The 13,329-nt window shown below is 41.7% G+C and overlaps 1 protein-coding gene across 5 annotated transcripts in view; it reads left to right on the forward strand.

Annotated features, from left to right (window-relative positions):
• Positions 1 to 13,329, forward strand: part of DGCR2 (DiGeorge syndrome critical region gene 2) — an 88,209-nt gene that overhangs the window by 35,071 nt on the left and 39,809 nt on the right. The gene's annotated exons all lie outside the window — the stretch shown is intronic.

Below are 13,329 nucleotides of genomic sequence, written 5' to 3' on the forward strand. Positions count from 1 at the left end.
GCTGGAGCTCTCTTATTCAGACCCCACTGCAGTGGGCTGTTGGCTCTCAACTTAGCCCAGGAGATCCTTCCCATGGAAGTCTGGAAGGTAGAGGGAGGTGGACTCTCTTCCTCTGGCAGTGTGTGGGGGTGCATGGGTGAGGGAGCACAGCGGCCTCCTGCCCGCTGTCGCAGGACTCTAGAGCAGCTGTGATGGGCGGAGGTTTCCTGCGGGTTCCTGTCCTGTGGATGGTGTCCTGAGCTGGGACTAAAGCCTCAGAGGCGGAGTGGAAGGCTAGAGGTGACTCACTTTTGTGCCCACTCCAGCCTTTGCAATTGTTCTGAAAGTACCTAATATCCCGTATTAAACTCCTTTTTTGAAATACCTAGCATGGTTTCTGTTCTTCTGACCGAACCATCTTTGATGTAAATGGGAGCTAACGTAAGATGCATAAAGTTCCTTAATGGAGAAAAATGTACAACTTTATTAAGAGACATTAAAGAAGATTTGAATAAATATAGACAGGATATTCTTGGCTAGGAATACTCAGTGTGGCCTGTTCTTAGATTGATCTGTGGAGTCAGTGCGTCTCCAAAGGGGTTTTTGGGAAATGTGACGAGTCAATTTTAAAATGTGTAGAAGATAAAGTCCTAATATTGTAGGACACTCTGAAGAAGAGTAAGGTGTGAGCAGTTGCCTTACCTGTGCCAAGGCTTACGTTATCGTTGGCTCAGGGAAGCAGAAGAGCTGCCAGAAACAGACCTGAGAAACGATATATGGCACAGGTGGAATTACATATCACTGGCAGAGGCTAGGTTCCCCAATCATGGCACTGTGACAGTTGGGAGAGCATGTATATAAAATGTACAGAAAAATTAGTTCCAGGTTAATTGAAGAAAAACTTCTAGAATACAATCTAGAAGAATATCTTTATGACCTTGGTAGGAAAGGTTTTTGGTTTGTTTTTTTTTTTTAATTCACAAGAGTAATCAATTCTAAAATAAAAATGGCCAGTTTTACTAAATTAAAATTAAGATCTTCCCTTTTCCAAAAGGTACCTGTAAAGAATGTGAACAGACAAGCCAACAGAGTGGGAATAAATTTGCAATATGTATAGCACATAAAGGATTATAGTCCAGCACACATAAAGAACTCCTACATGTGGACAGAAGACACATGGGCATGTCACAGAAAAATTAACAAGAACAGTGGTTAAACAGATAGAAAGATATTCAGCCTCATTAGAATTCCAAGGCGACAGTGAGATTCCACTTTACAGTTACTTAAATAGGCAGAAATTAAGATGTCTCTCGGCAAAAATTAAGGTATCGACAAAACCAAGTGTTGGAGAGGATGTGAGTGACTCGGAAATCTTACCTGCTGCTGGTGAGGGGGATAAACTGATATACCTGCTTTGGAAAACTGGCATTAACTTACGAAGTTGAACATTCTCATATTCTGTGATTCAGGATTTCCATCTGGGGAGCTCTAGAGAGGTTCTTGCAGCATTCTTCATACTAATAAACATCTTGGAAACAACCCAGATGTCTGTGTTCACATCATGGCGATTATGGACCAAACAACAGTGAGCGAATAATAGTAGGTCCTTGCGACAACATCACTGGATCTTAAGAGCAGCATGTAGGTGACAAAGGCAACTTGCCAAAAAACAACACCATAAAGACAAGCAAAAGTGACCATTGTCTTATGTACATACATACAGGTGTGATAACAAAAAAGCCAAAATGGCGAAACAAATATAGGCTCTTGGTTCCTCCCTGGTGGGGAGACAGAGGAATGAGAAACAACCCTACAGCTCATGTCTGGGTTCTGAAGTAGGGTGGGAGTAGGGGTGGAGGGCTCACAGCTGTATTTTATTAGTAGGCTTTATTTCTTACATTTGTGTTACATATGTTCTTTGGAATATGCCAGATACTATGTAGGCTTTTTTTTTTTTCCTTCAAGAAAAGATATTAGGAGGAGAATGAACTTAGCACAGCAGAGAAACTGTAACTGTGAGCCTGGTTGAGGGAAAGATGATTAGGAAATGGACTGGTTTGACAGGCAGCACCACTGAAAGGCTTGGTGCTCTAAATACTGAGGCTGGTGGACACCTGGCATGGGAATGGATCAGGGGTTGGTGGGATTCTTTCACCATGGGTCCCTTCCCTTTGCTATGCAGATTTAGGTGACCCTCCCAGCGGCAGCCAGGAACTTTATTTTGTAGACCAGCATTGCCCTGTATAGTAGCCCCGAGTCACGTGTGGCTATTGAGCACTTGAAATGTGGCCATTTCGAGCAAGGATGGACTACAAGTGTAAAGTACACACCGAATATCAGACTTGGTACAACAAAAAAGTAAAACACCCCATTAATACTTTTTTACTTTGGTTATATGTTGAAATGATAGTATTTTTAATATATTGGGTTAAATTACATTATTAAAATTAATTTCATTTCTTATTGAAATGTGGCTTGCATTTTATTTCTGTTGGATAGCACTTGTACTTAATTTCGGCAGAATAGGAGACACCAGTCCCAGCAGGCCAAGCAGAGGGGACCTGTGGAGCTTGAGAACAGAAGAATTTAGAGAAATTCTCTCTGGGGACAGGTGAGACCCTCAGCCATATCTTCGACCCAACTAAAAGGCTGACTCTCCCACTGTGCTCCCCCACCTTGAGGCTCATCTGAACCCCACTAGTGCTCACAGAGCCTCTGATAAGTTGAACCACTTTCCTCTTAAACCTGAAAGAGAGCTGGTGCTTTCTAGACTCTGGAAGAAAACATCTGGGTGCTTACTGGACTCTGAACAAAGCATCCTAGACCAGAAGAGTCCAAACAAAGTCACCTGAGGTGGCTAATTCTGCTCTATGTAAAATGGTGGTCAGATGTGGAGTTTTAGAACCAAGCTGCTGAGGCTGGAACCCTGTCTCCACCACTTACTGGCTGTGGTCCTCTGGACAAGACGGTTTTTGAACTTCATTGTCTTCATCTGTAAGATGGCCAAAGTAACAGTACCTGCCACTTAGGGTTCTTTTGAGTCTTTTAAATAACTTGATAACTATAAAGTGTTTAGACCAGAACAGGGTACATAATAACCTCTCAATATATATTAGAAGTGACTTATTTTATTAATCAGGGAGGAATAAGCAAACTTTGAAAGTATATTCTGACATCTTTTGAACTGGCAGTCTAGGAAACTCCAACCCCTCATCCTCACACTACCACCGCCACCCCCCACATACACATGAAAAAAAACCCAAAAAACCAGAGAGTAGCTAAAATAACTTTATAGAAGCTCCAGAAACAGTCACAGATCTAAGGAACACCCAGTCAAAAAAAGCCACACTGAAATGGTAGGAGATTTTGTGGCATGTTTACTCCTCTCTGCCCCACCCACTTCCCACCTGGCACAGGAGGTCTGAAGGAAGCAACAGCCCAGCTTGAAAATCTCTGTTTCTAACAGAATGGAGCAGGACAGTCCTTAACTTGAAGCACTCTAGCTTGTCTGAGGACTGAGGGCCTGATCTCTTTTCTCTGACTGGAAGCTCAGATCTCAGGCTGTGAAAAGCTGTGGACAGTGGAAAAAAGTGCTCCTGAAAGCTGCAGGGGGACTGCAGAGCTGCAGATACCTGGGGCAAGGGAATAGGGGTGGAGGGATGCAATAGAATACGTAAGAATATTGAGAAGTTGGGTGACAAGTCTCTGTGAAATTAAGATTTTTAAAACAGCCATCTATACTTAGGAATAAAAAAAGTTCACACACAGGCCTAGGCAAGATGCATACCCCACAGTGGTCCCAAGGTTCAGAACAAATCGTGCTAATTACCGAAGGACTTTTAATACAGAGCCAGTCTGCAAAGATTGGGAAAGTGGCTGTATATTCAGATGATTAATTTTCAACAACAACAAAATCACAAGGTATACAAAGGAAGAGGAAAACATGGCCCATTTAAAGGAATAAGATTAGGTGGCAGAAACTATCCTTGAGGACACAGACATTGGACATACTAGACAAATGTTTTAAAACTATCTTAAATGTGCTCAAAGAGCTAAAGGAAAACACCGAGAACTGAAGGAACTCAGGATAACAATATATGAACAAAATGAGAATACCAACAAAGAGAAAGAAATTATAAAGAAAAACACAACTGAATTGAAAAATCCCTTAGAAAGGTTGAATAGTAGCCTCCAACAGTCAGAAGAAAGACTAAATGAACTTGCAGGACATTGAAATTACTGAGTCTTTGGAACAAATTAACAAAGAATGGTGAATAAAGCCTTGGGCACTTACAGGATCACAGTAGCTATCAATAATAGCAGATACACATGTTTTCCCCTCCAGTACACATATAATAATCTGCAGGATAGACCATATGTTAGACACAAAAGTCAATACATTTAGAAGGTTGAAATTATACAAAGTATACTTTCCAATTAACAATGGAACAAAACTAGAAGTCCCCAGTAGAAGAAAAAGGGGAAAATTCACAAATACATGGATATTCAGTAGCACACTCTTAAACATGGTCAGTGTCAAGAAGAAATCACAAAGGAAACTAGAAAATATTGAGACAAATGAAAACGAAAACACAACATACCAAAACCACTGGGATGCAATGAAAACAGTGCTACAAGGGAAATTACAGCTGTAAATGTTACATTAAAAAGAGATTTTAAGTCAACAACCTAACTTCACAGGAAGAAAGGAACTTAAGGAACTACGAAAATAAAGAACTAAAACCAAAGCTAACAGAAGGAAGAAAATAAAGATTAGAACAGAGGTAAATAGAAAGTAGAAAATCTAGAAAAAATCAGCAAAACCAAAATCAAAAAATTGACAAACCTTTAGCTAGAAGGACTAAAGAGAGAACACCCAAATAACTAAAGAAACGGAATTGACATTATTACCAATTTTACAGGAATAAAAAGGTTTATGAGAGAGTACCTGAAAAATTGTGTGCCAACAAATTGTGTGACCTAGATGAAATGGAAAATTCCCAGACACAAGCTTCCAGAAGAAAATAACAGACCAATATCCCATGAACATTGATGCAAAAATTCTGAGCAAAGTACTAGGAAACAAAATCTAACAACATATTAAGAGGATTATGTACTATAACCAAATGGATTTACTCTTGGAATGCAAGGATGGTTCAACAAACTAAACTCAATGTAATACACCACACTAACAAACGTAGAGGAGGAAATCACAGCATGTTGTAAATTAACCATTCTTTCATGATACACTCAACAAGCTAGGGATAGAAGAAAACTACTTAGAAATAATAAAGGCCTGTAGCTGTGGCACACCCACAGCTGACACCTACTCAGTAGTAAAGGACTGAAGCTTTCCTCTCAATCAGAACAGGACCAGGATTTTACCGTTTCTGTTCAGCATGGGATTGGAAATTAATTCTAGCCAGAGCAATTAGATAAGAAAATAAAGGCAACAGAATTGGGAAGGAAGAAGGTAAAATTATCCCTGTTTACAGGTGGCATACTTTATATGTAAAAATCCTAAAGATTACACACACACACACGAATTATTGGTACTAATAAAAGAATTCTGCAAAGTTTAAGGACATAAAATCACAAAAATTCAGTTATGTTTTATACACTTAACAATGGAACAAACAGAAGAAAATGAGGAGACTGGTCCATTTTCAATAGCATCAAAAAGAATAAAACACTTAGGAATAAATTTAACCAGGAGATGAAGACTAGTACACTGAAAACTACGAAACATTGCTGAAAGAAATTAAAGAAGATATACATGAAGACATCCCATGTTCGCAGACTGGAAGAGTTAGGAAGCTCTCAGTACTACCCAAGCATGCACAGGTTTAGTACAATCTCTATCAAAATGCCAAAAACCGTATTTGCCAAAATAGGAAACTCCATCCTAAATTCATATAGCCAACTCATTCTTAGAAAAGAATAAAGTTGGAAATCTCACACTTCTGATATGAAAACTTGCTACAAAGCTGCAGTAATCAAGACAGTGTGATTCTGGTGTATAGGCCAATGGAATAGAATAGAGAACTCAGAAATAAACCATATATATGGTCAAATTATTTTCCACAAGGGTATGGTTCATGGGTGGGGAGAATAGTATTTTCAGTAAATGGTGCTGGGAAAACTGGACAGCCATATGCCAGAGAACCTTCACTTAAACAGTGTACAAAAATCCAACATGGTCAAAACCCAAGTGTAAGAGCTAAAACTATAAAACTTATAGAAGAAAACATAAAAAGCTTCATGACATTGGGCTTGGCATGATTTCTTACAGGTGGCACCCATAACGTAGCAAAGGAAAAATATAGATAAAGTGAGCTGCATCAAAATTTAAAACTGCCTTAAAACATCCAACAGAGTGAAAAGGCAGCCTATGATTGGGAGAAAATACTTGCAAATCATATCTGATGAAGGGCTAATACTGAGAATATACATTTAAAAAACCTACAACTCAGCAACAACAAAAAATCTGGTTTAAAAAATGAGCAAAGGAGGGACACCAGGGTGACTCAGTACGTTAGTGTCTACCTTCAGCTCAGATCATGATCCCAGGGTCCTGGGACCAAGCCCCGCATCGGGCTCCCTGCTTGGTGGGGGCCTGCTTCTCCCTCTCCCTGCTGCTCTCCCTGCTGTGCTCATGTGCATGTGTGCTCTTTCTCACTGACAATTAAAAATCTTTTTAAAAAAATTTAAGAATGGGCAGAAGACTATCTCCCATAGAAGATATGCAGATGGCCAACAAGCACATGAAAATGCACTCAGCATCACTATCATTAGGAAAGCGCAAATCAAAACCACCATGAGACACCACTCACACCCCCATAAGGATGGCTGCTATCAAAACAAGTCCTAGTGGGGATGTGGAGATGATGGTGGGTTGTGGAGAAGTTGAATGCTTTTGCACAATTGGTGGGAATGTGAAATGGTATGTCACTGTGGAAAACAGATTGTGATTCCTCAGAAATTAAAAATAGAACTACCATTAGATCCAGTAATTCCATTTTGAAAGAAAGGTGTATGACCCATGTCCTTAAAAATGGTTAAATTTTTAAAAATATTTAGTATTTGACAGAAAGCACAAGCAGGGGGAGCAGCAAAAGGAGAGGGAAAGGCAGACTCCCCATTGAGTAGGGAGCCCAGTGTGGGACTTGATCAAAGGACCCTGGGATCATGACCAGACCTAAAGGCAGACCTCAACTGACTGGAGCCATCCAGGTGCCCCAGAAATGGCTAAAATTTTATATGTGTTTTGCCACAGTGAAAATATGTACATATAAATACATACACAGTCTGTTTCTGAGCACAGAATGCTGTGAAAAGGCAAATTAAGAAAGAGCTCTTACCCATTGAAAAATAGTCTGGAAATCCAATATCTGATTAGTATAAGTTCCTTTCTTTTTTAAGATTTATTAATTTTTTTGAGAGAGGAGGAGAGCAGGAAGAGGGACAGGGGAGAGGCAGAATCCCAAGGGGAGAGAGAATCCAAGCAGGCTCGTATAGAGTGCAGAGCCTGAGGCAGGGCTTGATCTCATGACCCTGAAATCACCACCCCGCAGAAAGCAAGATTTTGATGCCCAACCGACTGAGCCACCCAGGTGCCCCCCTCCTTTTAAAAGATTTTGTTTGAGAAAGCATGAGAGTGTGCATGAGTGGGGGTGGGAGAGGGAGAAGCAGACTCACTACTGAGCAGGGAACTTAATTTGGGGCTCAGTCCCAGGACCCTGGGATCATGACCTGAGCAGGAGGCAGACACTTACCACCTGAGCCACCTGGGCGCCCATAGTTTTATTTTAAGTAATCTCTACACCCAATGTGGGGCTCAAATTCACAACAATGGAGACTAAGAGCCGCATGCTCAGGGCACCTGGGTGGTTCAGTTTGCTAATAAGTGTATGACTCTTGATTCTGGCTCAGGTTGTGATCTCTGGGAGTCGTGAAATCAGTCCCCCATGTTGGGCTCTATGCTGGGTGTGAGCCTACTTAAAATTCTCCCTCTCCCTCTCCACATGCTTGCTTGTGAACATGTGTTCTCCCACTAAAGAAATTTTAAAAAGGACCTGCATGCCACTGAGCCAGCCAGTTGGCCCAACAAGAGTTTGGGGGTTTTTTGCAGTGTTGTTTTTTTAAGATTTTATTTATTTATGGGTGCCTGGGTAGCTCAGTGGGTTAAGCCTCTGCCTTCGGCTCAAATCATGATCCTAGGGTCCTGGGATCGAGCCCCACATCAGGCTTTCTGCTTAGCAGAGAGCCTGCTTCTCCCTCTCTGCCTGCCTCTCTGCCTACCTTCTGCTTACTTGTGATCTCTCTGTCAAATTAAAAAAAAAAAAAAAACTTTAAAAAAGTTATTTATTTATTTATTTGAGAGTGAGAGAGAGAGCCCGCACAAGCAGGGGGTGGGACAGAAGGAGAGGGACAGCAGACTCTATGCTGAGCGCAGAGCCCAATGCGGGCTTGAACTCACAACCCTGAGATCATGAGCTGAATTGAACTTGAGTTGGACGCTCAAATCAGCTGAACCACCCAGCCACCCATCCCCCATAAGAATTTTTTTTTTTTTTTTAAGATTTTATTAGAGAGTGAGAGCGAGCACAAGCAGGGGAAGTGGCATGGAGAGGGGAGAAGCAAGAAACAGGCTCTCTGACAAGCAGGGAGCCTGACGTGGGCCACCAAAGGCAGACACTTAACCAACTGAGCCACTCAGGTGCCCCTATTTTTAATTTTTAAAAAACTATTGTTTGATTTATTTGTTCTAGAAAGAGAGTACAAGTAGAGGAGCAGCAGGCATAACAGTTAGAGGGAGAAGTAGGCTCCCTGCTGGGCAAGGAGCCTCATGTGGGACTCGATCCTAGGACCCTGGGATCATGATGTGAGCGGAAGGCAGTCGCTTAACCAACTGAGCCACCCAGGCATCCCAAATTCTTTTTAAAAATATAGGAGCAGGGGTCATATTAGTCATGTAGCTTTGGAGTTAAGAGGGCATAATAATTTTTAGAAAGACTTAGACGAGATACCTTTATAATTGCAGTATGTCAGAAATACAGAGAACACCGCACGTCCAAAGAGGGAGAGCACAGGTCCTGGTGAAAAGAGCAGGAATCAGAATCATAGGAGATGTTCAGCCGTGGCACTGGTGTGGGGAAACAATGGGGCAAGGCCATCTGGATCTGAAGAGGAGCTGATTTTAATTGTCTAGATCAGAATTTTAGTTGAGTTGTATTCGGTTATTGTACACACGATCTGAATATTCAGATAGTTTTATAAGCCTTTTTGTTTTAGAACTTAACCCTGATGTCCCCTGCCCCATTTCCCACTTCTCAGAAGCAAATACTTGAGATTACTTTAACTATTGATTTCACTTAGCATTTATCTGTGGGTCTCTAAATTCCATGGTTTTAGGCATTTCCTGTTGATTTTTCCTGAACAAGGTGGCTGACACTTTCCCCTTTGTCTTCTCACTCCCAGAGTTCTTGCTCCGTCCGTGTTGCTCTTGGCAGGGCATGGAGGGGGATTCCCTTTCCTTTTGCTCGTGAAACATTTTGTCTTAAGCCAGAATTGAACGTTGTCATCATCATCTTTTTGTTTGGATAACTTTATTGAGGTATGATTCACATACCATAGAATTTGCTTGGTAGTACAGTTTTTGGTGGTTTTTAGAACATTTTCAGAACCATCACCCCAAGTGTAGAACTTTTTTGTCACCCCAGAATAAAACCCTGTGTCCATCAGCAGGCACTCTCACATTTTCTCTCAAGCCTTAGCCCCTGGCAGCCACTTACGTTCTGTTCCTGTGGATTTGACACTTCACATTTATAGAAATGGAGTCATACAATATGCAGTATTTCGTGTCTGGCTTCTCTCAATTGGCACAATATTTTCAAGGTCCATCCATGTAGTTTTCTTTTTTTTTTTACTTTTAAACAAAACCTATACATGTACTTTAAAGAAAACGTTTTATGTGTCTTAAGTAAGACTTTCAGGTTTTTAACACCTTTATTAAGATGCAGTTTTATGTTTCATAAAATTCCTGACTTTTAAAAGCATACAGTCTATGGTTTTGGAAAATTTAAAGAGTTCGGCAACTTTAGAGCATGTCTCTTGCCCCAAAAATCCCGTGTCCATTTGTAGTCATTCCTTGTTCCCTCCGCCAGTCCCAGGCAACCACTGATCTATTTTCTTCGTCTTACAGACCTGCTGTTCTGGACATTTCCTATAAAGGGAATCATACCATATGCCTTCTTTTGTGTCGGGCTTCTTTCACGTGGCATCATGTCTTTGAGGCTCATCCATTTGCAGACTGTCAGTGGTTTGTTCCTTTCCACACCAATTTTCATTCCGTGCTTACGCCACATTTGTTTACTCTTTCACTTTGATGAGCATTTGAGTTGCTTCCACTTTGTGAGTAAAGCTGCTATGAACTTTACGAGTTTTCAGGGGACATAGGCTTTCATTTATCTTGGAAAGTACATAAGGGTAGGATTTCCGGGTCAGATTGTAAATTTATGTTTCACTTTTTAAGAAATGGCCAAATGGTTTGCCAAAGTGGCTGTAGATTTCCATTAAAAAAAAAAAAAAAAGGTCCTTAGCAGGATGGATCTCTCCTGATTTCCCCTCAGTTGTAGATCTCTCATTTATTCTGTTGGAGTGATTTTGCAGTCTCCTTCCCCAGAGCCACCTGACTTCACCTCTTGGCTTGGTGCTGGCAGGGCCTGCTGCCCACCTTCCTGGCTGTCCTCTTGGGTTTTCCCTTCACCATCAGCATGGGTGAATCAGCAGGTTTCTCCCTCATGTCTGTCCACACTTGTCTGCCTGTCTCTCTCACTCTTTCTCTCTCTCTCTCTCTCTCTCTCTCTCTCATGTTAGATCCTTTGTTTTTCAGTTTCCTGTTTTGTTTTTTTCCCTCATTTAAGTAATGTACTGCTGTCTTTAATAACTTCTGCAGAAAAGGAACATGGAGACAAAAGTTTTTATTTCCTTGCTTACATGTCTGAAAATTCCTTATTTCACTCTCACACATGATACAGATTTAGCTGAATTTAGAATTACTAGCTAGAAATACTTTCCCTTACAGTTTGGAAGATCTTTCTCCATTTTTATGAGCTTTTCAACATTGCCGATGCTGTAATTCTGGTTCTTTGAATGAAACCTGTTTTTGTTCTGGAAATTTTGGAGTATCTTTTGATACATTGTGCTAGCCGCTTAGCAGATCTTTCATCTTAGGAACTCATGCCTCTTGGTTTAGGGAAAGAAAACACTAGATTTTTTTTCTTCCTTTTATCTTGTCTCTTTTTAGATGGGTTACTGGAAGTTGGAGCTCTTGACTGATGGTCAGTTTTTTCAGTCTCCAGTTCTCCATCTCTTTGTCATTTTGTTTACTTTAAGGGAAATTTCATTTCAGGGCGCCTGGTGGGCTCAGTGGGTTAAAGCCTCTGCCTTCGGCTCAGGTGATCTCAGGTCCTGGGATCGAACCCTGCATCAGGTTCTCTGCTCAGCAGGAGCCTGCTTCCCCCTCTCTCTCTGCCTGCCTCTGCCTACTTGTGATCTCTCTGTCAAATAAATAATAAAAATTTTTTAAAAAGTATTATCTTACTTTAAGGAAGTTTCTACTTGTACCACATCTTTTAACAGGTTTTCATTTTGCCAACATGTTGCATTTCTAGTGGAGATTTTCTTTGGGTGGGAGGGGTTAATGGTGTCTGTATTATGTTCCTTTTAATAGCATCCCATTCTTGTTTTATGGATACAGTATTGTCTCTCACTTTGAGTATGTTAATGGCACGTTTTTGTTGAAGTGTCCTATAGGCATTCCTTCTGTATTGTTTCCTTTGTGGTGTGGTGTTTTTCATTTGCAGGCTGTCCCACAGAGGTTGGTGGACCTTGCCTGTCTGCTGTGTGTGGCTGGAAGCTCTGTGCCTGTGGTCCTCCATGGACAGTGAACCAGCTAGACTGTTTCACTGGGGATCTCCTCCCCTTGGGGACCTTTTCTTGGGGCTTGCCAGATTTTTTTTTTTTTTTTTTTAAGATTTTACTCATTTGACAGACAGAGATCACAATTAAGCAGGGAGGCAGGCAGAGGGGGGGGGAGCAGGCTCCCCGCTGAGAAGAGAGCAGGATGCGGGGCTCGATCCCAGGACCCCGAGATCATGACCCGAGCTGAAGGCAGGGCCTCAACCCACTGAGCCACCCAGGCGCCCTGCGCTGGCCAGATTTTTCCATACAGGAATGTTCCGGTCTTCTCGGAGGCTGGGGTTCTGGAAGGAGGGACTGAGACTCTGCCCTCCCCAGCTAAGTACTGAACCCTGACTTTCAGTTGAACTGGTGTCCCTCAACCAAGAGACAACAGTCCCTCAACTGTTTGACCCTGTCTTCAGTAAATCACCCATCTTCTGCAGGAGTGAAGGAGAGACAGGGTTGACTGAGTAAACCAAGTACAGGGGATGAGATCTGGGTTTGTCAGCTGCCTTCTACCCCTTACCTTCAATATGAGAAATTTCTTTTTTTTTTTTTAAACATTTTATTATTTATTTGAGAGAGAGACAGTGAGAGAGAGCATGAGCGAGGAGAAGTCAGAGGGAGAAGCAGACTCCCCATGGAGCTGGGAGCCTGATGCGGGACTCGATCCTGGGACTCCAGGATCATGACCTGAGCCGAAGGCAGTCGCTTAACCAACTGAGCCACCCAGGCGCCCTCAATATGAGAAATTTCAAGTCTGTAGAAAAGGTACATGAGTGTTTATATTGCCTTTACCTGCATTCACCAATCCATAGCAGTTTGCTACAGTTGCTTTCTTTACATGTTTTTTCCTGAACCCTGGAGAGTGTATTAATGATACTATGATATTTTACCCCTAAATACTTCATCTATCTTTTTCTTTTTTAAGATCTTATTATTTATTTGTTGGTAGGGGGGAGAGAGAGAGAGAGGCATAGGCAGCGGGGAGGGGGCAGAGAGAGGGAGAAGCAGGCTCCCTCCTGAGCAGGGCGCCCAGTGTGGGACTCCATCCCAGGACCCCGAGATCATGACCTGACCTGAAGGTAGACGCTTAACTGACTGAGTCACCCAGGCGCCCCGCTAAGCTCCTATTTATTCATACCTCCGATTCTAATCTATACTCAAGTTCTTCCTCTCTTACTCCCATCTCATATTTTTATCTTCTTTTTCCATAGTAAGAACTGTGGTTCCCAACACCTTGTATATATGTGTCCATTTGGCCAGTCCTAAAATACTTGTAGTTTTGGAATTACTACTCCTGTACCACTACCAAGAACTCACCTACTAGGTAAATTCCAGGATGTTTTTGTACTTTGTTAAATGTTATTAGGCTGTTTCCCACTG

Source organism: Lutra lutra, chromosome 12 (genome assembly GCF_902655055.1).
Source record: "Lutra lutra chromosome 12, mLutLut1.2, whole genome shotgun sequence".
NCBI lineage: Eukaryota > Metazoa > Chordata > Mammalia > Carnivora > Mustelidae > Lutra > Lutra lutra.